Source organism: Ips typographus, linkage group LG13, assembly GCF_016097725.1.
Source record: "Ips typographus isolate SLU linkage group LG13, UJ_Ityp_2.0, whole genome shotgun sequence".
In the NCBI taxonomy this organism is placed as follows: Eukaryota; Metazoa; Arthropoda; class Insecta; order Coleoptera; family Curculionidae; genus Ips; species Ips typographus.
In genome coordinates this window covers 4,087,407-4,114,652 of record NC_138434.1, presented here as the reverse complement: position 1 = coordinate 4,114,652, position 27,246 = coordinate 4,087,407, and the positions used below count along the sequence as shown (strand labels likewise).

Sequence of the window (27,246 nt, the reverse complement as noted above, 5' to 3'; positions counted from 1 at the left end):
CTTAAAGGCGTTATTGATAAAGCCAGATCAAGTTGCCAACATCGAGTCAATTAAGGAAATTAAATTATTTTTATGTGGTTCATTCTGTAACATTAAAAACGTCATTACACCCCCATAAATAATTGCTTTTTACACGACAGTCTTATGTAGCTAGATATTTTTAACAGCTAAGTTGTACTGGTTTTTACAGATTGAACTGATTTGTTTGTCTGAGATAGTAAACATAAAACAGTAAACAGCTTCTGAAGGAGAAAGATCTGGACAGTAGTTTGCGTTATGAGATACTCACTAAAACTATCCAGTACGGTGTTAAAAATACGCTAAGAAACAGAACACTTGTTTACTAACACTTTTCAACATTTACTGGTAAATTTCCACAAATTTAGATTGACTAAATTGAAGGTTGTTTGTGCAGCTCGGCGTGGATTGTTCCGCTTTGTTTTGGCGTTAAATTGTTAATTGGTTCAAATTGGATTAATAAAAACGCACACAAATAATAAAAACAGGAAAAGGGATCAAGTTTAAAGGTTGCGAACCGCTGGAGCATTATGTGTGTACAAACTTTAGGAATTAATGTGTATCACTGGTTACTGGGAGATATTAGTATTTTGAAAACTAATAATAGAATTGGGAAAGTCTAAATTATATTATAAAAAAAATTATAAAATAATTTTTTCTAGTCATCTACCATTCAAATTTAAACATAAATAAAATAAAAAAAGTTTGGTATTTCAATGATTTCAGTTGGGAAATAATGAAAAATTATGAATTTTGTAATTTTACTTTTACAAATTTTGACGCTCTCTAGCGGCAAAACCGTACCACTAAACAATCAACTTTTATACGTCAATAGGAAGCTTATTTCATTGGCTATCCACTGGCATATAAAAGTTTATAGATAGTGTTGTAAATAAGCGCGCTACTGACGATTGAACAAAGGAATGCACGAAAAAAGTCATAAAAAGTTAAGTCAATTTTGATGCCCTCTAGCGGACAAACAGTCTAACCTATCAATACAAGTTGTAAGACTGTTAGAAAGCTCTTTTCATTGGCTATCCATTGACGTATAAAACTCTACTAAAAATGGTACAAATAAACGAGTTGTTGAAGATTGAACAAAAGAATGCACGAAAAAAGTCATAAAATAATTAGTCAATTTTGATGCCATCTAGCGGACAAACCGTCTAACCTATCAATTCAAATTGGGAGACTGTTAGAAAGCTCTTTTTATTGGCTATAGATTGACGTATAAAACTCTACGAAAAATGGTGCAAATAAATAAGTTGTGGAAGATTGAACAAAAGAATGCACGAAAAAAGTCATAAAAAGATTAGTCAAATTTGATGCCCTCTAGCGGACAAACCATCTAACCTATCAATTCAAATTAAGAGACTGTTAGAAAGTTCTTTTTATTGGCTATCCATTGACGTATAAAACTCTACTAAAAGTCTTGCAAATAAACGAGTTATTGAAGATTAAACGAAAGAATGCACGAAAAAAGTCACAAAAAGATGAGTCAATTTTGATGCCCTCTAGAGGACAAACCGTCTAACCTATCAATACAAATTGCGAGACTGTTAGAAAGCTCATTTTATTGGCTATCCATTGACGTATAAAACTTTACTAAAAATGGTACAAATAAACGAGTTGTTGAAGATTGAACAAACGAATGCACGAAAAAAGTCATAAAACGATTATTCAATTTTGATGCCCTCTAGCGGACAAATCGTCTAACCTATCAATTCAAATTAGGAGATTACTAGAAAGCTCATTTCATTGGCTATCCATTGACGTATAAAACTCTGCTAAAAATGGTGCAAATAAATGAGTTGTGGAAGATTGAACAAAAGAATGCACAAAAAAAGTCATAAAAAGATTATTCAATTTTGATGCCCTCTAGCGGACAAATCGTCTAACATATCAATTCAAATTAGGAGATTGTTAGAAAGCTCATTTCATTGGCTATCCATTGACGTATAAAACTCTACTAAAAATGGTACAAATAAACGAGTTGTTGAAGATTGAACAAAAGAATGCACGAAAAAAGTCATAAAAAGATTAGTCAATTTTGATGCCCTCTAGCGGACAAACCGTGTAACCTATCAATTCAAATTTGGAGACTGTTAGAAAGCTCATTTCATTGGCTATCCATTGACATATAAAACTGTACTAAAAGTGGTGCAAATAAATGAGTTGTTGAAGATTGAACAAAAGAATGCACGAAAACAGTCATAAAAAGATTAGTAAATTTTGATGTCCTCTATCAATTCAAATTGAGAGACTGTTAGAAAGCTCAATTCATTGGCTATCCATTGACCTATAAAACTCTACTAAAAATGGTGCAAATAAACGAGTTGTTGAAGATTGAACAAAAGAATGCACGAAAAAAGTCACCAAAAGATAACTCAATTTTGATTCCCTCTAGCGGACAAACCGTCTAACCTATCAATTCAAATTTGGAGACTGTTAGAAAGCTCAATTCATTGGCTATCCATTGACATATAAAACTCTACTAAAAATGATGCAAATAAACGAGTTGTTGAAGATTGAACAAAAGAATGCACAAAAAAAGTCATAAAAAGATTATTCAATTTTGATGCCCTTTAGAGGACAAACCGTCTAACCTATCAATACAAATTGCGAGACTGTTAGAAAGCTCATTTTATTGGCTATCCATTGACGTATAAAACTCTGCTAAAAATGGTGCAAATAAATGAGTTGTGGAAGATTGAACAAAAGAATGCACGAAAAAAGTCACCAAAAGATAACTCAATTTTGATTCCCTCTAGCGGACAAACCGTCTAACCTATCAATTCAAATTAAGAGATTGTTAGAAAGCTCATTTTATTGGCTATCCGTTGACGTATAAAACTCTACTAAAAATGGTGTAAATAAATGAGTTGTTGAAGATTGAACAAAAGAATGCACGAAAAAAGTCATAAAAAGATTAGTCAATTTTGATGCCCTCTAGCGGACAAACCGTCTAACCTATCAATACAAATTGCGAGACTGTTAGAAAGCTCATTTTATTGGCTATCCATTGACGTATAAAACTCTGCTAAAAATGGTGCAAATAAATGAGTTGTGGAAGATTGAACAAAAGAATGCACGAAAAAAGTCACCAAAAGATAACTCAATTTTGATTCCCTCTAGCGGACAAACCGTCTAACCTATCAATTCAAATTAAGAGATTGTTAGAAAGCTCATTTTATTGGCTATCCGTTGACGTATAAAACTCTACTAAAAATGGTGTAAATAAATGAGTTGTTGAAGATTGAACAAAAGAATGCACGAAAAAAGTCATAAAAAGATTAGTCAATTTTGATGCCCTCTAGCGGACAAACCGTCTAACCTATCAATTCAAATTAGGAGATTGTTAGAAATATCATTTTATTGGCTATCCATTGACGTATAAAGCTCTACTAAAAATGATGCAAATAAACGAGTTGTTGAAGATTGAACAAAAGAATGCACGAAAAAAGTTATAAAAAGATTAGTCAATTTTGATGCCCTCTAGCGGACAAACCGTCTAACCTATTAATTCAAATTAGGAGACCGTTAGAAAGCTCATTCTATTGGCTATCCATTAACGTATAAAACTCTACCAAAAATAGTGCAATTAAGCGGGTTTTTAAATATTAAACAAAAGGATACACCAAAAAAATGTATCAAAGTTGACGCCCTCTAGTGGCCAAACGGTACTACTAACCAACCCATTTTTCTACGTCATAGGAAAGCTCACTTCATCATACAAAATGTTACAAATACGAGTATTATTTACGTTTTACAGACAAGTTGACTCAGACACACTTTTGACTGGTTAGGTTAGACCCTAAAAATTGAAAAAACACGGTAAATATCTCAGAAACGGATATAGATAAGTGTATGACATTAATACGTCTTGAATTTGACGTAGAATCCAAAAATGCTACATTATACACAGTGTCCCAATTAAACTAAGCAGAGTTGTTATCTACTTCTTTCTTAGTTATTGGAAATTATTAGGAATTACCGGGCATTACAAGGAATTAATGGACATTATTGGCATAATAGGAATTAGTGCACAATATTTTACTCAGTCCCTCGAGGTGTGTGCCACCAAAAACAAAATATTGTCCCTACAAGTCCTGTAAAACCCTTCAACAGGTTATTGGTTATTAAATTACGTGAATGGGGGCTAATTTTGTGTTTTTCCTCTGTTTCCTGCTTCCGGTTCTCTTTTGTGCTTTCGACGCTTTGAATTTGGGGTGATTGACGAGTTTATCATCATAAAATGGAGGGTTAAACACGCTTTTCATTGTTCAGCTAGTTTGAATGCAAAAATAGTGCTTTGCTATGCTGACTCAGTTTTTTTAATAACTAATTTCTAATTAATATTTATTAAATAACACGAGAGTGTACATGAATAATGCAAAGAGAAAACTTTAGCGAAATACAGGGTTGCCACATCTTTCAACTCGATCCCCCAATTGAAATCTCCAAACTGTAATGTTTCTTCTATTTTTTTTAAGATGACAGGTGTCCTTATTTGACACGTGTTAACTGGATTCCTATGACAGCTAGAAGGTTTGTTCAAACTTTCTATTGTCAAGTCAGAGTTTTTATTGAATAACACCAATAATTGAAACGGTCAAACTTCATGGGCAACGTACCAACTCCAATTTGAGGACGCTGCAAATGCAAATGGATGGAGTAACGAGGAAATGGCTGTAGCACTACGAGGACCTGCATTGGAGCTGTTACAGACTCTACCTATCGCCCAACGAAGCAACTATGAAGCATTAGTAGCTGCATTAGAACGACGTTATGGGGATCAGCATAGGAAAGGAGTGTATCGAACACAATTAAAGGGAAGACAGCAGAAAACTGGTGAAAATTTACAAGAGTTTGAAGCCGAAATTCGTCGCCTTGTGCATCTGGCTTACCCAACCGTCCCGGAGGAAATCCAAGAAGAATTTGTGGCACAGTATTTTGTAGAAGGGATTTGAGATCCGGAGGTAAAGAAAATGCTGAAGATGTTCAAAGGAAGCAACAGCAGCGAATGACTTAAAGCCAAAGATCAGAGCCGTGACTATTCAAGAGGAGGAAGTACCGCCAGCCGATCATGTTGCTACATCAATAAATGAAATTAAATCAACAATCGGCCAATTAGTGCAACAAATGGCAGCATCAGGAAATGTTCAGTCCACACAGTTGGAACGATCACGCCCGTTCACTAGAGTGTTATCGATACGGACGTACGCTCTCCAACGAGGAACGTACAACCATCCAGAAGGGACCAGGAAAAACTCCAGCAGTGTAATTTCAACATCAAGCATCTACCCGGAAAGCTGCATAATAACGCAGATGCTCTATCAAGAAGACCTTGCGCCGAATAATGCAAACAATTGCCAGAAAGCGGAACAACGTGAAGGAGTTGTGTCCGTCAGAATGGTTCAGCTGAAGACCGATGATGAATGGATGAAATTAGGGAGGATCAATTAGAAGACAGCGATATAGGCCCATTGTTGTAGAGAAAGAAACAAAGCGAGCCAAGACCAACATGGCAAGAAATCTCTAGCAAAGGCCTGACGTTCAAAGCACTTTGGGCTCAGTGGGACTCGCTTGTTGTTGAAGGCGGCTTGCTAAAAAGAGCTTGGGAGAGTGCCGATGAAAAAGAGATAAGGAAGCAGCTGGTAGTTCCCAGAGGAAGGGTCGACAACGTACTGGAGGAAATGCACAATGGAAAGACTGGTGCTCATTTGGCAGGAAATAAGGCTTTGGACAAAATCCGGCAACGCTTTTACTGGGTGAACTAGACTACAGACAAGATCCCGAGGACCTATGAAGCAGTAAAACGCAGGACTGCCATAACCGTGGCTGGGTCTTTTCCTGAGACCAACAAGTACATTCTTGTTGCTATGGACTACTTTAGCAAATGGCCTGAAGTGTTTGCGATTCCAAACCAAGAAGCCAGCACAGTCGCTGATATTCTCGTCGAAAATGTCTTCAGTAGATTTGGTGTGCCGTTGGAGTTACACTGTGACCAGAGACGACACTTTGAGTCCAAGCTCCTTCAGAGGCTCTGTGACCTGCTAGGCGTTAGGAAGACCCGAACAACCCCGCTTCAACCTCACTCGGATGGAATGGTCGAGAGATTTAATGAGACCATAGAGCAACATCTCTCAAAGGTTGTTGATCAGCATCAGATAGATTGGGACCAGCATATTCCGCTCTTCTTGATGGCGTATAGAGTAGTAGTCCACAACTCAACGGGACAGTAACCATCCAAAGTTCTGTTTGGTCGAGAACTTCGACTTCCATGTGATGTTGTGTTGGGATCTCCAACAGGCCAAACATTGAGGACTACGTTGACGAGTTGCAAGAAAGATTACTGAACATCCATGGTCTTGTCAGGGAAAGTTTGAATCTAGCTAGCGACAAGATGAAAGCTCGTTACGATCTTAGGGCCAATTCGGGATGGTTCCAGAAGGACGATAAAGTTTGGTTGTTTAACCCTCAGAGGAAGAAAGGCAAATCACCGAAATTAACACCGGTTTGGGAGGGACCTTACAATGTAGTAAAAAGGTTAAACAACGTCGTGTATTGAGTCCAACGCAGCCCCAAAGGCAAGATGAAAATTGTCCATCTGGACAGACTCAAGAAGTACCAGGGACTAGATGAAGCGGATCGGGACGATCAGCTTTAAGAGGGGGGTAGTGTTACGGTTTGGCTTATATGGCTTATAAACTCAAACTATCCCAAAAGGGGTGGTTTGCCTAGATAGTCCTCTGGTAAATATTTTTCCCCCAGGAAGAAATTCTCAAGAAAAAACATCCCTAAAAAATACCCAAAAGAAAAAATTGTCTTATTTTTTGGGAAAGATCCTCTAAAGGGCAAAACAATCCTCTAAACAAAGATGGACTTAAACTTAAAGTTAAGTTTGGTGGCTTTTAACAGACTTCCTAATTAATATCCCAACTGTTGGTTTTAGGCACACTTACACAGTTTAATTCCATCTTTGTCTAAAGCATTTTGATTTGCAATAGTTCCCTCTTTTTACACATATTTTAGTGCACTGAAATGCAAAAGATTTACGTCAACTAACCCTGCCACGCACTAACACAGTTCCCGCAGGAGGTTTCCTAAAACTTGCTCTCCCTCGCTAATCTTAGTAGTTATAGAGCGTTAACCAAGTGACTGCATCAAAACAAAGTTTGAAAATTCACCACAAATGGAGTTTTTATGTTAGAAAGTTCAATTTTTTTACGCAATATAGCCCAAAGTGCCTAGAATTTTGTGTAAAATTTTCATACATTTTCCCTACTTAAATAATATGGAAATTACACACTTTCACGAACCTAGTTTTATCCCATAAATGTCACGTCAAACCTATGGCGAGCCTTTCCAGCTTTAAAAGAAAATGGAAACTCTTGAGTCGTATAGTTTGGAATAAAACTAAAGAAAATCTCCGGGGAAATGGAAACTATAAACTTCTACAAAGGTGTAAACCAATCCCTCAGGCGACAAAGGAATGTCGTAAACCTCAAGTTTCGATTTCCGCTAATTGGAAACTTTTAATTAGTCTCCGAGTTTCCACTTTTCATGGGAAAACTCCCAAGAAACTGTCGAAACAAATCCTTATTTTTAGTCTGAATTTGAATAATTTACGTGGCTTGATGAGATTACTTATACATCAGGTATGGAAATTTCTAAATTATAGGACAGATGGAAACAACTTTGTGACAGTTGGTCACGCGACCAGCAGACTGATGCCAAAAGTTGTAATGGGTTAAATGCCGGTGAAGTAAATATTTTACTTTACCAGGAAAATTTGACCAGGAGATGGTAAAATGGACCAGTAACTGGTAAATAAAAAACATTGTTTCTTCAAATTTTGACACACGTATTTCTTCCTGTCTGTACCCAATTTTTGTAGTGTTTTTTCAGGTTATTGGATAGGAAATTTAACGAGGATTCCAGAAATGTGCTTGAAACAGTAATTTTTGCACTACAAGTTGGGTTTGCAGTCGATTATGTATCTGACTGTTCTTTCAAACTGTGTTTCTGGCAGTTTAAACTTTGACGCAGCTCTTCTCCCTGACTACAAAATTTTGTAGTGTTTTTTCATGTTGGTGGATAGGAAATTTGATGAGAATTCCAAAAATGTGATTAAAACAGTCACTTTCTCTCTACAAGTGGAGTTTACAGGCAATTTTGGCCCTGGCTGACCTTTCAAACTGTGTTTCTGGCAGTTTAAACTTTGGCACTGCTTTTCTCCCGGACTGTACCAAATTTTGTAGTGTTTTTTCATGTTGTTGGATAGAAAATTTGATGAGGATTCCAAAAATGTGCTTAAAACAGACATTTTCTCACTCTAAGTGGGTTTTACAGGCAATTTTGACCCTCTGAATTTTCAAACTGTGTTTTTGGCAGTTTAAACTTTGACACAGCTTTTCTCACTGACTGTACCAAATTTTGTAGTGTTTTTCATGTCATTGGATAGGAAATTTGATGAGGATTCAAAAAATGTGCTTAAAACAGACATTTTCTTACTCTAAGTGGGTTTTACAGGCAATTTTGACCCTCTGACTTTTCAAACTGTTTTTGGCAGTTTAAACTTTGACACAGCTTTTCTCACTGACTGTACCAAATTTTGTAGTGTTTTTCATGTCATTGGATAGGAAATTTGATGAGGATTCCAAAAATGTGCTTAAACAGACATTTTCTCACTACAAGTGGGTTTTACAGGCAATTTTGTCCCTGACTTTTCAAACTGTGTTTCTGACAATTTATATTTTGACACTGCTTTTCTCCCTGACTGTACCAAATTTTGTAGTGTTTTTTCATGTTGGTGGATAGGAAATTTGATGAGAATCCCAAAAATGTGATTAAAACAGTCACTTTCTCTCTACAAGTGGAGTTTACAGGCAATTTTGACCCTGGCTGACGTTTCAAACTGTGTTTCTGGCAGTTTAAACTTTGGCACTGCTTTTCTCCCGGACTGTACCAAATTTTGTAGTGTTTTTTCATGTTGTTGGATAGAAAATTTGATGAGGATTCCAAAACTGTACTTAAAACAGAAATTTTCTCACTCTAAGTGGGTTTTACAGGCAATTTTGACCCTCTGAATTTTCAAACTGTGTTTTTGGCAGTTTAAACTTTGACACAGCTTTTCTCACTGACTGTACCAAATTTTGTAGTGTTTTTCATGTCATTGGATAGGAAATTTGATGAGGATTCAAAAAATGTGCTTAAAACAGACATTTTCTTACTCTAAGTGGGTTTTACAGGCAATTTTGACCCTCTGACTTTTCAAACTGTTTTTGGCAGTTTAAACTTTGACACAGCTTTTCTCACTGACTGTACCAAATTTTGTAGTGTTTTTCATGTCATTGGATAGGAAATTTGATGAGGATTCCAAAAATGTGCTTAAACAGACATTTTCTCACTACAAGTGGGTTTTACAGGCAATTTTGTCCCTGACTTTTCAAACTGTGTTTCTGACAATTTATATTTTGACACTGCTTTTCTCCCTGACTGTACCAAATTTTGTAGTGTTTTTTTATGTTGTTGCATAGGAAATTTGACGAGGATTCTAAAAATGTGCTTAAAACAGACATTTTCTCACTGCAAGTGAGTTTTAAAGACAAATTTTGTTCCTGACATTTCAAACTGTGTTTCTGACAGTTCAAATTTTGACAACAATTTGCTGCCTGATTACCAAAATCTGTAGTTTTTGCAGATTATTGTATAGGAAATTTGATGAGGATTTCAAAAATGTGCTTAAGACAGACATTTTCTTACTGCAAGTGGGTTATAGGCGATTTTCTCCTGGACTGTCCGTCCAAACTGTATTTTTGGCAGTTTTAACTTTGACACCGTTTTTCTGACTGACTGTACCAAATTTTGTAGGGTTTTTTCAGATTACTGGATAGGAAACTTGATAAAGATTCGAAAAATTTGCTTAAAACAGACATTTTCTCACTACAAGTGGGGTTTACAAGAAATTTTTACCCTCTGACTGACTTTTCAAACTGTGATTCTGGCAGTTTAAACTTTGACACTGCTTTTCTTCCTGACTGTATCAAATGTTGTAGTGTTTTTTCATGTTGTTGTATAGAAAATTTGATGAGGATTCCAAAAATGTGCTTAAAACAGACATTTTCTCACTCCAAGTGGGTTTTACAGGCGATTTTGTCGCTGACTGTTCTTTCAAACTGTGTTTCTGGCAGTTCAAAGTTTGACACCGCTTTTCTCCCTGACTGTACCAAATTTTGTAGTGCTTTTTCATGTTTTTGGATAGGAAATTTGATGAGGATTTCAAAAATGTGCTTAAAACAGACATTTTTCCACTTCAAGTGGGTTTTACAGGCAATTTTGTCGCTGACATTTCAAAGTGTGTTTCTGCCAGTTAAAATTTTGGCACTGCTTTTCTCCCTGACTGTACCAAATTTTGTAGGGATTTTTCATGTTGTTGGATAGGAAATTTCATGAGGATTTTAAAAATGTGCTTAAAATAGACATTTTCTCACTCCAAGTGAGTTTTACCGGCAATTTTGTCCCTGACATTTCAAACTGTGTTTCTGCCAGTTCAAATTTTGACACTGTTTTTCTCCCTGACTCTACCAAATTTTGTAGTGCTTTTTCATGTTTTTGGATAGGAAATTTGATGAGGATTTCAAAAATGTGCTTAAAACAGACATTTTTCCACTTCAAGTGGGTTTTACTGGCAATTTTGTCCCTGACATTTCAAACTGTGTTTCTGGCAGTTTAAATTTTGACATTTTGACACTGCTTTTCTCCCTGACTGAACCAAATTTTGTAGGGTTTTTTCAAATTATTGGATAGGAAATTTGATAAAGATTCCGAAAATGTGCTTAAAACAGATATTTTCTTACTACAAGTGGGTTTTACAAGCAATTTTGTCCCTGACTTTTCAAACTGTGTTTCTGACAGTTCAAATTTTGACACTGCTTTTTTCCCTGACTGTACCAAATTTTGAAGTGCTTTTTCATGTTGTTGGATAGAAAATTTGTTGAGGATTCCAAAAATGTGCTTAAAACACACATTTTCTCACTACAAGTGGGGTTTACAGGAAATTTTGACCATCTGACTGACTTTTCAAACTGTGTTTCTGACACCGATTTTTTCACTGACCGTACCAAATTTTGTAGGGTTTTTTCATATTATTGGGTAGGAAATTTAGTTAGGATTCCAAAAATGTGCTTAAAACAGTCATTTTCTCACTACAAGTGGCTTTGACAAGCAGTTTCTTCCCTGACTGTCAAACTGTGTTCAAAAGTTGCAAAAATCAGGGTTTAGAAAAGTTTTCTTGTGGCATTCAATACTAAACGTGTTTCTGAAATGTATTATCGTAATTTTGACAGTAGTCACCTGACTGCCTAGCTAAATATCGTCCAAAAACCACGTGATAACTGTAATTAATATCAAAACTGTCAAAATTTGCCAAGAATTTGCAAGAATTACAGTTTACGACAGTTTCGAAACAAGACGTGTTTCTGAGATCTAGGACACTATTTTGACAATTATAAGTAAATTACGGAAATGACAGTCATGGAAGTAAAATGATATTTTTCAAGAATATTCTGGTCAAATTATAATTTACTGGTAAAATTGGTAAAATCTCCTGTCACCCTGAAGTGTACTGACCGATAATGACCGGTTCCATCACTAGCCAAAAGTATAGAGGTATAAAAGTGTATCACTGGATTTCATTAAAAGTTTAATACCAACATTTTATAGTTCCTCTTAAATTTTTTAAAAGTTCCATAAAAGGAGAGATAAAACTGAGAAAGTTTACTTGAAATCCGCTAAAATTAATAAGTTGAAACGGGGAGAGTCCGGATTTGCAGAACTAAATAAATTTAATTAATCCATCGGATTGTAAAATAAACATTTCAAGCTAATTCCTGTTATACTTTTATTGTCTTTGGAAAATGTATTAAGGCGATGTTTAAAATTGAATTTATCCATGCAAACTATTTTGTCCCAATTATCTTTTTGCCTAAATTTACAACCATACAGGACCGAACTGGAAAAAGTACCAAATTTTTAGGGGGGCGACTTACCTTAATTAAGTAAAATTGACACTCTCGACAAGTATGTTTTGACTCGGTTCAGTCCGGTTTGTAAACGAAAAATTGTTTCGATATTTTGTATTTATCTTTGCACTTGTAATACACAAAATAGTGGAGTGCTTCTTAATTTAGCTAAACAGGACAGTGGCGTACCTGGCTGGTTTAATTAATCCCAGAATGAATTGATTTCCGTTTGACTTGTATGTGTGGTAACGCCACTGTGCTGTTAGCGATAAGATTGATTGACTGGCTAAGTATTTACGGTGGTAGATAAACTTTCACTTGATTTTTGCTTTTGCAGAGAATGAAAATGTGTAATTTCATTCACTGTCACTTTTCGGTTTTTTTTTTTCCATAACGAACCTGTTTCAAGCCTAAAAAATGGAATTTTCCATTTTTGTCTGCATTAACAAAATTGGACAGAAACTAGTTCTTTTTTTGTTTTTACCAACCATAAACCGTCATAAAAGTCCTGAACATTTTCCAAGTCAAAAAAGTTTATTTCCAACTCTTGCTGTCCGCATTCGAACAGAAATTTGCATTTCAGTAAACTTCCAGGAAAATAAACTCCCAGTTACCATCAGGACTACTGGATAAGTGTTAATCAGTCCACATTTTCTGTGTTAATACCAGTGTTGCCAAGTCAAAATATTTAATGGCGGTAGAATCATCGGTCAAAAAACGGTAGATAACAGTAGATCAAAAAATAATGCTAGTTTGCTATATAAATGCAGATTTTCATTTTTTTAAGCACTTTCAAACACGTTTTGTTTAAAAAACTGTAAGAAAAATGTGTGAAACTGTAATTCTTGCATATTCCAGGCCAATTTTGACCGTTATTACATTAGTGAAAGATATCACGTGGTTTTAGAGGGTAATTGAGCTAGGCAGTCACGTGACCCACTGGGATCAAGAAAATGTTTTATACACATTTCTAGAATCCTCATAAAATTTCCTAATCAATAATCTGACAAAAACAGTACAAAATTTGGTACAGTCAGGGAGAAAAGCGGTGTCAACGTTTGAACTGCTAGAAACACAGTTTGAAAGAACAGTCAGAGACAAAATCGCTGGTAAAAGCAGCTTAGAGTGAAAAAATGACTGTTTTAAGCACATTCTTGAAATCCTCATTAAGTTTCATATCCTACAACCTCAAAAAACACTACAAATTTGGTACAGTCAAGGAAAAAAGCAGTGCCAAAAACACAGTTTGAAAGAACAGTCAAGGACAAAATCCCCTGTAAAACCCACTTGGATTTAGAATTTGACTGTTTTATATCTATTTTTAGAATCCTCATTAAATTTCCTATCCAATAACGTAAAAAAAACACTACAAAACTTGGTACAGTCAAGGAAAAATGCAGTGTCAAAAGTTAAATTGCCAAAAACACAGTTTGAAAGAACAGTCAGGGACAAAATCGCCTGTAAAACCTACTTGAATTTGAAATTTGACTGTTTTAAGTCCATTTTTAGAATCCTCATTAAATTTCCTATCCAATAACCTCAAAAAAACATTTCAAAACTTGGTACAGTCAAGGAAAAAAGCAGTGTCAAAATTAAACTGCCACAAACACAGTTTGAAAGAACAGTCAGGGACAAAGTTGCCTGTTAAACCTACTTGGATTTGGAATTTGACTGTTTTAAGTACATTTTTAGAATCCTCGTTAAATTTTCTATTCAATAACTTAAAAAAACAGTACCAAAATTGATACAGTCAGGGAGAAAAGCAGTGTCAAAAGTTAAACTGCCAAAAACACAGTTTGAAAGAACAGTCAGGGACAAAATCGCCTGTAAAACCTACTTGGATTTAGAATTTGACTGTTTTATATTTATTTTTAGAATCCTCATTAAATTTCTTATCCAATAACCTCAAAAAACTCTTCAAAACTTGGTACACTCAAGGAAAAAAGCAGTGTCAAAAGTTAAACTGCCAAAAAAAAAAATTGAAAGAACAGTCAGGAACAAAATCGCCTGTAAAACCAACTTGGATTTAGAATTTGACTGTTTTACATCCATTTTTGGAATCCTCGTTAAATTTCCTATTCAATAACCTGACAAAAACAGCACCAAAATTGATACAGTCAGGGAGAAAAACAGTGTCAAAGTTAAACGGTATAAAACACAGTTTGAAAGAACAGTCAAGGACAAAATCGCTGGTAAAAGCAGCTTGGAGTGAGAAAATGACTGTTTTAAGTCCATTTTTAGAATCCTCATTAAATTTCCTATTCAATAACCTGACAAAAACAGTACCAAAATTGATACAGTCAGGGAGAAAAGCAGTGTCAAAAGTTAAACTGCCAAAAACACAGTTTGATAGAACAGTCAGGAACAAAATCGCCTGTAAAACCTACTTGGATTTAGAATTTGACTGTTTTATATCCATTTTTAGAATCCTCGTTAAATTTCCTATTCAATAACCTCAAAAAACTCTACAAAACTTGGTAAAGTCAAAGAAAAAAGCAGTGTCAAAGCTTAAACTACTAAAAACACAGTTTGAAAGAACAGTCAGGGACAAAATCGCCTGTAAAACCTAGTTCGATTTAGAAAATGACTGTTTTAAGTCCATTTTTAGAATCCTCATTAAATTTCCTATCCAATAACCTCAAAAAACATTTCAAAACTTGTTACAGTCAAGGAAAAAAGCAGTGTCAAAAGTTAAACCGCCAAAAACACAGTTTGAAAGAACAGTCAGGGACAAAATTGCCTGTTAAACCTACTTGGATTTGGAATTTGACTGTTTTAAGTACATTTTTAGAATCCTCGTTAAATTTCCTATTCAATAACCTGACAAAAACAGTACAAAAATTGATACAGTCCGAGAGAAAAGCAGTGTCAAAAGTTAAATTGCCAAAAACACAGTTTGAAAGAACAGTCAGGGACAAAATCGCCTGTAAAACCTACTTGAATTTGAAATTTGACTGTTTTAAGTCCATTTTTAGAATCCTCATTAAATTTCCTATCCAATAACCTCAAAAAACATTTCAAAACTTGTTACAGTCAAGGAAAAAAGCAGTGTCAAAAGTTAAACCGCCAAAAACACAGTTTGAAAGAACAGTCAGGGACAAAATTGCCTGTTAAACCTACTTGGATTTGGAATTTGACTGTTTTAAGTACATTTTTAGAATCCTCGTTAAATTTCCTATTCAATAACCTGACAAAAACAGTACAAAAATTGATACAGTCCGAGAGAAAAGCAGTGTCAAAAGTTAAATTGCCAAAAACACAGTTTGAAAGAACAGTCAGGGACAAAATCGCCTGTAAAACCTACTTGAATTTGAAATTTGACTGTTTTAAGTCCATTTTTAGAATCCTCATTAAATTTCTTATCCAATAACCTCAAAAAACATTTCAAAACTTGGTACAGTCAAGGAAAAAAGCAGTGTCAAAATTAAACTGCCACAAACACAGTTTAAAAGAACAGTCAGGGACAAAGTTGCCTGTTAAACCTACATGGATTTGGAATTTGACTGTTTTAAGTACATTTTTAGAATCCTCGTTAAATTTTCTATTTAATAACTTAAAAAAACACTACAAAACTTGGTACAGTCAAGGAAAAAAGCAGTGTCAAAAGTTAAACTGCCAAAAACACAGTTTGAAAGAACAGTCAGGAACAAAATCGCCTGTAAAACCAACTTGGATTTAGAATTTGACTGTTTTACATCCATTTTTGGAATCCTCGTTAAATTTCCTATTCAATAACCTGACAAAAACAGCACCAAAATTGATACAGTCAGGGAGAAAAACAGTGTCAAAGTTAAACGGTCTAAAACACAGTTTGAAAGAACAGTCAAGGACAAAATCGCTGGTAAAAGCAGCTTGGAGTGAGAAAATGACTGTTTTAAGCACATTCTTGAGATCCTCATTAAATTTCCTATCCAATAACCTCAAAAAACAGTACAAAAATTGGTACAGTCAAGGGAAAAAGCAGTGTCAAAAGTTAAACTGCCAAAAACACAGTTCGAAAGAACAGTCAGGGACAAAATCCCCTGTAAAACCTTCTTGAAATTAGAATTTGACTGTTTTAAGTTCATTTTTAGAATCCTCGTTAAATTTCCTATCTAATAACCTAAAAAAACACTACAAAACTTGGTACAGTCAAGGAAAAAAGCAGTGTCAAAAGTTAGACTGCCAAAAACACAGTTTGAAAGAACAGTCAGTAACGAAATCGCCTGTAAATCCTATTTGGATTTAGAATTTTACTGTTTTATATCCATTTTCAGAATCCTCATTAAATTTCCTATTCTGAAGCTTGAAAAAACAGAACAAAATTTAACACAGTCAGGGTTTAGACGATCATAGAAAAAGACGGTAGATATACCGATATAACGGTAGAAACGGCAACATTGGTTAAACCTCAATTTATTCCAGTAAGCGTCCGGTATATTTGAGATGCTGGAATGGAATATAAAAGCCACTTTTGACAAACTTTCACCATGATGGATCGTCATTCCATACATTTATTCATTAGCCTATCCAAGGGTGGGTCACATCCCCATAGATTCGTTTAAGACATCTTAATAATGGTTTCTACCAGGCAGTGTTGCCAGATGTTATTAATTGGTCAAAAATGCAGCTTCCAGCTCCTGATTTTTTTGACCAATCACAAACCACTAAAACTGCAGTAATTTACGAAAATACTGACTTCCTGTGGAAAAATTAGCCAGTTCGAACTGGATGGCGGAAGTTTGTTTTTCCAATGTTGGCTAAACGTGAGTTGCCTAGCAAATTGTACGAAAACTTCCGGGATTGGAATGATGCGTGAAAGGAAAATTGGAAAAATCCATCCAAACTGCAATGCGAATTTTAAAGTAAATATATTAAAGTTTCTCAGTACAGTATAATAAGCTAAAAAGCCAGGTTGTCAGCACAAAACAGTTTTCAGGTTAATTGGAAAATTAAAACACGTTCAGTCCGACTATAATGTGCACAAAACTCGAATAATTTGAGTTGAAATTAAATTTTGAACGGACCTGAAGCATATTTGAATGCTGCAAACAACCAGGAAAAGCGGATTTTATCAGTCTGAATAACGAATTCAGTTAAGAGATTTTATGGTATATAATATTACTGCAAACAATACTTTTTTTTAGTTTAAACAAATCACAAAATCCGGCCCACAATCCTTTAATAAGAGTCATATACAGAGGATTATCCACCTAAACTGTTCATTAAAAGTTTATTAAGATCAAATATTAATAGAAATTTGAAATTTTGGAATTAAATAAATTACTGAAATTTGGATTGAAAATTGACTTGAAACTCTGGAATGTCAATTTCCAAGTAATTTAGACACTTTTGCGTTTAAAAATTAATTTGAAACTCTAAAATTTGACTGACAAATCAATTTTCAAGTAATTTAGACACTTTTGGACTTGAAAATTGACTTTAAACTACAAAAGTTTATTGCAAAGTCAATTTAGACATTTCAACCACTTTTTATCTTGAAAGTTGGCTTAAAACTTCAAAATTCGATTGAAAATTCAATTTTCAAGTAATTCAGACATATTTAGTGTTCAAGTGATTCATACACTTTTGGGCTTTAAAATTGGCTCCAAAATTTAACTGGAATGTTGATTTTCAAGTAATTCAGACACTTTTGCGTCCGAAAATTGATTTTAGGCTCCAAAATTTGACAGGAAATTCAATTTTTAAGTAATTCAGATACTATTGGACCTAAAAATTTCCTTGAAACTCTAAAATTTGACTAGAAAGTCAATTTTCAAGTAATTCAGACACTTTTGGACTTGAAAAGTGACTTGAAACTACAAAAGTTTATTGCAAAGTCAATTTAGACATTTCAAATACTTTTTGGCTTGAAAGTTGGCTTAAAACTTCAAAATCCTATTGAAAATTCTATTTTCAAGCAATTCAGACATATTTAGTTTTCAAGTGAATCATACACTTTTGGGCTTTAAAATTGACTCCAAAATTTAACTGGAATGTCGATTTTCAAGTAATTCAGACACTTTTGCGTCCGAAAATTGATTTTAGGCTCCAAAATTTGACAGGAAATTCAATTTTTAAGTAATTCAGATACTATTGGACTTGAAAATTGAATTGAAACTTTAAAATTTGACTGACAAATCAATTTTCAAGTAATTCAGAAACTTTTGAACTTGAAAATTGACTTGAAACTACAAAAGTTTATTGCAAAGTCAATTTTTAGTTTTCAAGTGATTCATACATTTTTGGGCTTTAAAATTGGCACCAAAATTTAACTGGAATGTCGATTTTAAAGTAATTTAGACAATTTTGCGTTTAAAAATTAATTTGAAACTCTAAAATTTGACTGACAAATCAATTTTCAAGTAATTCAGACACTTTTGGACTTGAAAATTGACTTAAAACTGCAAAAGTTTATTGCAAAGTCAATTTAGACATTTCAAATACTTTTCGGCTTGAAAGTTGGCTTAAAACTTCAAAATTCGATTGAAAATTCAATTTTCAAGTAATTCAGACATATGTAGTTTTCAAGTGATTCATACACTTTTGGGATTTAAAATTGGCTCCAAAATTTAACTGGAATGTCGATTTTCAAGTAATTCAGACACTTTTGCGTCCGAAAATTGATTTTAGGCTCCAAAATTTGACAGGAAATTCAATTTTTAAGTAATTCAGATACTATTGGACTTGAAAATTGAATTGAAACTCTAAAATTTGACTAGAAAGTCAATTTTCAAGTAATTCAGACACTTTTTGACTTAAAAATTGACTTGAAACTACAAAAGTTTATTGCAAAGTCAATTTAGACATTTCAACCACTTTTTATCTTGAAAGTTGGCTTAAAACTTCAAAATTCGATTGAAAATTCAATTTTCAAGTAATTCAGACATATTTAGTGTTCAAGTGATTCATACACTTTTGGGCTTTAAAATTCGCTCCAAAATTTAACTGGAATGTTGATTTTCAAGTAATTCAGACACTTTTGCGTCCGAAAATTGATTTTAGGCTCCAAAATTTGACAGGGAAGTCAATTTTTAAGTAATTCAGATACTATTGGACTTGAAAATTGAATTGAAACTTTAAAATTTGACTGACAAATCAATTTTCAAGTAATTCAGACACTTTTGAACTTGAAAATTGACTTGAAACTACAATACTTTATTGCAAAGTGAATTTAGACATTTCAAATACTTTTTGGCTTGAAAGTTGGCTTAAAACTTCAAAATTCGATTGAAAATTCAATTTTCAAGTAATTCAGACATATTTAGTTTTCACGTGATTTATACACTTTTGGGCTTTAAAATTGGCTCCAAAATTTAACTGGAATGTCGATTTTCAAGTAATTTAGACACTTTTGCGTCCGAAAATTGATTTTAGGCTCCAAAATTTGACAGGAAATTCAATTTTTAAGTAATTCAGATACTATTGGACTTGAAAATTGAATTGAAACTCTAAAATTTGACTAGAAAGTCAATTTTCAAGTAATTCAGACACTTTTTGACTTAAAAATTGACTTGAAACTACAAAAGTTTATTGCAAAGTCAATTTAGACATTTCAAATACTTTTTGGCTTGAAAGTTGGCTTAAAACTTCAAAATTCGATTGAAAATTCAATTTTCAAGTAATTCAGACATATTTAGTTTTCAAGTGATTTATACACTTTTGGGCTTTAAAATTGGCTCCAAAATTTAACTGGAATGTCGATTTTCAAGTAATTCAGACACTTTTGCGTCCGAAAATTGATTTTAGGCTCCAAAATTTGACAGGAAATTCAATTTTTAAGTAATTCAGATACTATTGGACTTGAAAATTGAATTGAAACTCTAAAATTTGACTAGAAAGTCAATTTTCAAGTAATTCAGACACTTTTTGACTTAAAAATTGACTTGAAACTACAATAGTTTATTGCAAAGTCAATTTAGACATTTCAAATACTTTTTGGCTTGAAAGTTGGCTTAAAACTTCAAAATTCGATTGAAAATTCAATTTTCAAGTAATTCAGACATATTTAGTTTTCACGTGATTTATACACTTTTGGGCTTTAAAATTGGCTCCAAAATTTAACTGGAATGTCGATTTTCAAGTAATTTAGACACTTTTGCGTCCGAAAATTGATTTAGGGCTCCAAAATTTGACAGGAAACTCAATTTTTAAGTAATTCAGATACTATTGGACTTGAAAATTGAATTGAAACTCTAAAATTTGACTAGAAAGTCAATTTTCAAGTAATTCAGACACTTTTGGACTTGAAACTACAAAAGTTTATTGCAAAGTCAATTGAGACATTTCAAATACTTTTTGGCTTGAAAGTTGGCTTAAAACTTCAAAATTCGATTGAAAATTCAATTTTCAAGTAATTGAGACATATTTAGTTTTCAAGTGATTTATACACTTTTGGGCTTTAAAATTGGCTCCAAAATTTAACTGGAATGTCGATTTTCAAGTAATTCAGACACTTTTACGTCCGAAAATTGATTTTAGGCTTCAAAATTTGACAGGAAATTCAATTTTTAAGTAATTCAGATACTATTGGACTTGAAAATTGAATTGAAACTCTAAAATTTGACTAGAAAGTAAATTTTCAAGTAATTCAAACACTTTTTGACTTAAAAATTGGCTTGAAACTACAAAAGTTTATTGCAATGTCAATTTAGACATTTCAAATACTTTTTGGCTTGAAAGTTGGCTTAAAACTTCAAAATTTGATTGAAAATTCAATTTTCAAGTAATTCAGACATATTTAGTTTTCAAGTGATTCATACACTTTTGGGCTTTAAAATTGGCTCCAAAATTTAACTGGAATGTCGATTTTCAAGTAATTTAGACACTTTTGCGTCCGAAAATTGATTTTAGGCTCAAAAATTTGACAGGCAAGTCAATTTTTAAGTAATTCATATACTATTGGACTTGAAAATTGAATTGAAATTTAAAAATTTGATTGGAAAGTCAATTTTCCAGTAATCAGATACTTCTGGATCTAAAAGTTTCATTGAAACTCTAAAATTTGACTGGTAAGTCAATTTTCAAGTAATTCAGATACTATTAGACTTAAAAAAATTTAAATACCAAAATTTGACTGGGAAATCAAATGAAATACTAAATTTTGGATTTCAAATTAAATAACATAGTTATTCACTCGTTTTGAGGGAATATCTTCCTTAAATGACCTTTTAGGGCAAAAGTGCCTTGATTCATTTGATTTGCCTTGTAGAGAATTTAATTCCCTACAACTTTCCTTTATTACCCTTTTGTGATATTTTTTTAACCGGAAGTTGATGTCAACTTGCTTATAATCCTTGCTATCATTTGAAAATTTTAGACCACGCAATAGATCTCAAAAAGTTAAGATAAGATCATGCAAGCCATCTTATTCAGATTAGGAGGTATGACACTCCAAAAAGTCATTTTTCAAACGTCAATATCTCAAAAACCGTTGCAGATAGCTGTAGGTACATCAAAAATATGTGAAATCAATAGGACTATTCAAAAGTACAGTAATATACTTCTTCTTCTTCTTAAAGTGGCATGCAGATTCCTTTGTAGGCGTCCATCGTTTACCTCCTCATATAATTCTATTAAATGCAGCATTTTATTGTACCTGGATGTCCCGTATTCCTCTCCATTATCGTAGGTTTTGCAGCCAGGATAGTTTCCTTCTACCTATTCCTCTCTTTCCTCCCTCTACTTTCTCTCTCTCTCCAATGGCGCTACAGCCCAAATTGAGCCTTGGCCTCCTCTATCTATCGCCTCCAACACTGTCGATCCAACGCCGCTCTCCTCCAGGTTCTATCACTCCATCCTCCCATCTTTTCCGTGGTCTCCCTTTTGGTCTTCTGCCCTGCATCCTACTATTGAGGGCCCTTTTTGTTATCCGGCATTCTTACTAAGTGGCCTGCCATTGTAGCCTCTGTAGTCTGACGAAATCTAAGATAAGTGCCTCCTTGAAAAGTTGGTAGATTTCACGATTATATCTTCTTCTCCATATCTCATTTTCATTTAGTGACCCAAAGATCCGTCTTAGTATTCTTCTTTCAAACACCTCCAGTTTGTTCTGTGAGTTCTTTGTCATGACCCGTGTCTCGCATCCATAGCATAGTATCGGCCTGATGATGGCTTTGTATATCCTGATTTTTCATTTTCTGTGTATGATTTTGGAGCGGAATATGTGGGACAGAGCGAATTAGGCTTTATTCGCCGATATTATTCGATGTTGTATCTCCGATTCCTCTGATCCTCTCCTCCTGTTGAGTTCAACACCTAGATATGTAAAGCAAACCCCCCTCTACATTACCCTGGAGAATAAGACGTTGGAAATGATAACGTTTTCAGCTTAGTAAGTGTCCAAGGTAGCCAGTTTCTATTCTTTTGATATTTTCGAAAAGTTTAAGGTCCACCAAACCAGCTCTTCCAGTCCTCGTTCGTTACATGATCAACCCACGACACTTTCAGCATCCGTCGCAGGGTCCACATCTCGAATACCTCAACCCTGTAGATAGTTGCTTCCTTCAACGTCCATATCTGGACAAAAGAAGAAGAGAACGGACCAGATGTAGTTACCATCCTACATATGAGACTAAAATTCAAGTATTTTTCTGTTAAAAACGTAAAAATCTTTACAGGTTCTATACAAATTATGGATTTCTCGATGTTTAGAACATTGAGACAGTCCTGAGACAGCTTTTATATATCTCGGTGCAACAATCTCTAGCAAAGAGATAAAAAGAAGCTTATAATAACGAAAGAAGCCATGACCAGACTAACCAAAGTATGGAAAAGCCATCACATATCCCTTAACACCAAAGTGAAATTCATCAGGAGCTTGGTGTTTTCAGTCTTACCATATAGGGCAGAATGCTGGACTTAGAGGAGGAAGATATAGACGGTCAAAATGTTTTGCTGGCGCAGAATACAGTGTCCTGGACTGAGAAAAGAACCAACCAATGCATTCTGGACCAACTCAGAGTTAAGAAGAGATTGAGCATTGTAGTAGAGGATAAGACAGCTAAATTCTTTGGTCATGTTGGTTTTGAGAAACTCACTTTGGAAGGAACTTTTCCTAGCAAAAAATCAAGAGAAAGGCCACCTACAACATACGTGGATCTTATGATCGTTCTAATCGGCAAAAACTTCACCCAAACATCCAAGATGACAGAGGAGATCCAGAAATGGAAAGCCATCGCAGTCCAAAGCTATCTAGTAGAGTTTTGTAGATCATTTGCACTATCCGCTAATATCACGGTATCATCCGCATATCGAATATGGTTAATGGGAATGCTTTAAAGCCCATGGAACTGTCGGAGATTGACTCGGCGAAAGCTCTTTCCACAAGTTAAACAACATCAACATTTGGTTACAATACAAATCTACTATATATCTTTTCCATCCAGTCCCAGGTCTCTAAGATATGATATATGAGGAGATCGAAGACGTCCATTCTCTGATTCTGGCCATTCTGCACCAATGCTTGGAGACTGAATTTGGCTTCTCTTGTTCCAAAACCGTTCTCTTAAATCCAAATTTTAACTAGCACCACTTATTTCCCCGCACCTCCTCTATAGTCTGGTGTGTAAAACTCGAAGAAAGAGTTTAAGGAAATGGCTTCCTACATACGGTTGCGTTGTTTGATTCCAGAAGAGCGACAAATGTAAAACGGAGCCAATCCTCAAGAATTTGTCCAGTGTCATGAATATTGTCACATCCGTGTTAATAGTTACGGTGCACACCAAGTAACTAGCATAGTCAGCAAGGTTAGCATAATGAGGTCGCTGACGAATATAAAAGATGCACCGTAGCTCGACTAAACCACCGAACTCTGGGGTTTCCCCAGAAGGTGGCCACTGACTGATCTCTGGGTTAGTCTGGGTACGCCTCTTGTGTAACGAAACATCCCCCATCAATGATCTACGCCGTCTTGGCAAATACTGTAACTGTTGATTTAATTTCTCTAATAAAATGGATTGCCTATGAAATCCTGAGTTGTCCTCCCTCTGAGCTATCCCTTAACTTGACAATATAGTTAAAGAGTCGCAAAATGATATCCAGCCCAGTTATGGCATGTTTAATTTCACTCTTTAATATACTTGGTCCTGATAGGGTTGTTATATCATTTTCGGGGTTCCCTGGTTTGTCATCGTGGAACAGAAGGTATTCTCTCCATGTTATTAGTAGTTTTTTGGTGTCCAATATTATTTGATTGTTAACATCCTTAATGAAACGTATCTTCGGATTGTTGTATATTCCGGCGATTTCTTTGACTTTTTTATGGAGATGGAAACTGTCCCCAGTTTGCTCAGATTTTCTGCCTCCAGACATCCTTCAGCCAATTTTCTTTTGCTGTACAGTTCTTGTTTACTTTCCATTGTCTTCGTTTTTTCATTAAATCCAGAATATCATCAGTCATCCATTTGTTGTTCTTGTGCCCTTTGGTGGGCAAAAGCTTCTTTCAGTTCAAGCCAGTTCGTATCATTTGTATTGGCAATACTTTCCAATTCTTTATTAAGATCTTCTTATAACGATCGAGGTCTTCATATAACGATCTTCTTTCCTCATCTTTAAGTAGTCTTGTTTCTGATATCTTATTAGCGGTTTTTTTTTAGGTCTGGACAGGCGCAGTAGGTTGTGGTCAGATTCAATATCGGCACCTGGCATTTGATTAATGATAATGTAATCTATTTGGTTACGAACAATGTGATGGTCATTGTCCTGCCGAGATTTCCTGGTGTATCAACGCCTTGGTGGGAGTGTGAAGCATGTATTTTAGCAAATTGCCCCATAAAGGGAGCAGAAGCCATATTCCCCTAGTTAGATAGGGGTTTCAGGAAGAAAGGAAGGAACCATGTATTTGTAATTACAAGATCATTATCTTCGCAGTATTGAATTAACCTTTCCCCTCTTTTGTCCCGTCACATGGAGACTTCTGGTTTACATATGGATTCAAAACCGTGACGGACTTCGAGGATGAGGCTTAGCTTCCCTCTAGGCTGCTACTGTACCATCTTCCAAGCCGAGATCTTCGCGATCATCCGATGCGGGGAGTTCATTTTCAACTCATCGCTACGTCGGAAGGATATATTTATCTGTACGGACAGCAAGGCAGCAATGGCTACCTTAAAACTTCATTCAACGACGTCTGAGCTAGTGCTGGAGTATAAGAAAACACTCTTGTCGCTCACGCGGGTGGCTAAGGTACGTCTAACTTGGGTTCCAGGGCTCTCCGATGTTAGGGGAAACGAGGAGGCGGAGAGGTTGGCCCTTTGTGGCTCCAAAGAGAAACCCGTAGGGCCTGAACCTATTGTAGGACTAGCCGGCGCGGTCGGATGGACCGTATCTTCTGGCAAAGATCCGATATTGCTTGGGAGGAACAAGTCCCTGATGGAATTATGCAGAAAGGACTTCAGATGTGTGACAGGAGTTGTCAGATGAAAAGACACAAGCACATTCTGGGTCTGTCACAGGATCCGAAATGTCGCTTGTGTCTGGAAGACGAGGAAACTCCGATACACGTTCTCATACAGTGCCCGGCACTTGCCACGATCAGAAAAGAGCTTTGGGGTAAGAGTGTAATCAACCCCTTAGATATTCAAAGTACCCGGCGAAGGAGGCTTTTTCAGGGCCAACGAACTGGAGAGGTACTAGCTTGCGATGGGTCACAATGGGCCCGGCTAGCAGCCTAAATGTCTTCTCCGAAAGGAGCCCATCTAACAACATCATCATCAGGCCGTAATCACTGATCCCACTCAACCCATACCAGCTTTAGCATTGAAGCTTTAGCACGATTTTTTCTGAAATTTTTCCAGTACGGCGCAGATTTTTATGTTCAATTTAGTACATTCCGTAAAAATTTCAGGTCCGCAACTGCCCCTTACCTTACCCAAAATATGGCCCAAATTGTGTTTCAAGTTAGTTGAGTGGGTTTTCTGTCATTTTCAGTTTGGTTTTCCAATTTTAACAAATAACAGGATTTTTTCTGAAAATTTTCCAGTACGGCGCTGGCTTTTAGGTTCAATTTAGTACACTCAGTGAAAATTTCAGGTCCGTAACTGCCCAAATACCCAAATTATGGCCCAAATTGTGTTTCAAGTTAGTTGAGTGGGTTGTCTGTTCCAAGTTTAAAAAAAAAACAGGATTTTTTTCTGAAAATTTTCCAGTACGGCGCAGGTTTTTAGGTTCAATTTAGTACATTCAGTGAAAATTTCAGGTGCGTAGCAGCCCAAATAGCCAAATTATGGCCCAAATTGTGTTTCAAGTTAGAGTGGGTTTTCTGTCATTTTCAGTTTGGTTTTCCAAGTTTCACAAAAACCAGGATTTTTTCTGAAAATGTTCCAGTCCAGCACGGGTTTTTAGGTACAATTTGGAAAATCCATTGAAAATTTTAGGTCCGTAATCGCCCAGTTACTCAAATTATGGTCCAAATTGTGTTTCAAGTTAGTTGAGTAGGTTTTCTGTCATTTTCAGTTTGGTTTTCGAAGTTTAGAAAAAACATGATTTTTTCTGAAATTTTTCCAGTACGGCGCTAATTTTTCGGTTCAATTTAGTATACTCAGTGAAAATTTCAGGTCCGCAACCGCCCAAATACCCAAATTATGGCCCAAATTGTGTTTCAAGTTAGTTGAGTGAGATTTCTGTCATTTTCAGTTTGGTTTTCCAAGTTTCACAAAAACCAGGATTTTTTCTGAAAATGTTCCAGTCCAGCACGGGTTTTTAGGTACAATTTGGAAAATCCATTGAAAATTTTAGGTCCGTAATCGCCCAGTTACTCAAATTATGGTTCAAATTGTGTTTCAAGTTAGTTGAGTAGGTTTTCTGTCATTTTCAGTTTGGTTTTCGAAGTTTAGAAAAAACATGATTTTTTCTGAAATTTTTCCAGTACGGCGCTAATTTTTCGGTTCAATTTAGTATACTCAGTGAAAATTTCAGGTCCGCAACCGCCCAAATACCCAAATTATGGCCCAAATTGTGTTTCAAGTTAGTTGAGTGAGATTTCTGTCATTTTCAGTTTGGTTTTCCAAGTTTAAAAAAACATGATTTTTTCTGAAATTTTTACAGTACGGCGCTGGTTTTTTGGTTCAATTTAATATATTCAGTGAAAATTTCAGGTCCGTAACCGCCCAAATACCCAAATTATGGCCCAAATTAGGTTTCAAATTAGTTGAGTGAGTTTTCTGTCATTTTCAGTTTGGACTTCCAAGTTTAACAAAAAACAGAATTTTTTCTGAAAATGTTC

The 27,246-nt window shown here is 35.1% G+C and overlaps 1 protein-coding gene across 6 annotated transcripts in view; it reads right to left on the bottom strand.

The window, feature by feature from the left end:
- LOC145737195 (vasoactive intestinal polypeptide receptor 2-like) overlaps positions 1-27,246 on the bottom strand; it is a 108,293-nt gene that overhangs the window by 19,091 nt on the left and 61,956 nt on the right. For 4 of the 6 annotated variants that reach the window (XR_014180310.1, XR_014180311.1, XM_081991792.1 and 1 more), the window contains exon 1: positions 12,072-12,333. The exons of 1 other annotated variant lie outside the window; for it this stretch is intronic. The gene's annotated coding sequence lies outside the window, so the exon portion shown is untranslated. Of the gene's footprint in view, positions 1-289; positions 375-12,071; positions 12,334-27,246 lie in introns of those variants that run through there. One more of the 6 variants, XM_081991793.1, reaches the window with a different exon arrangement.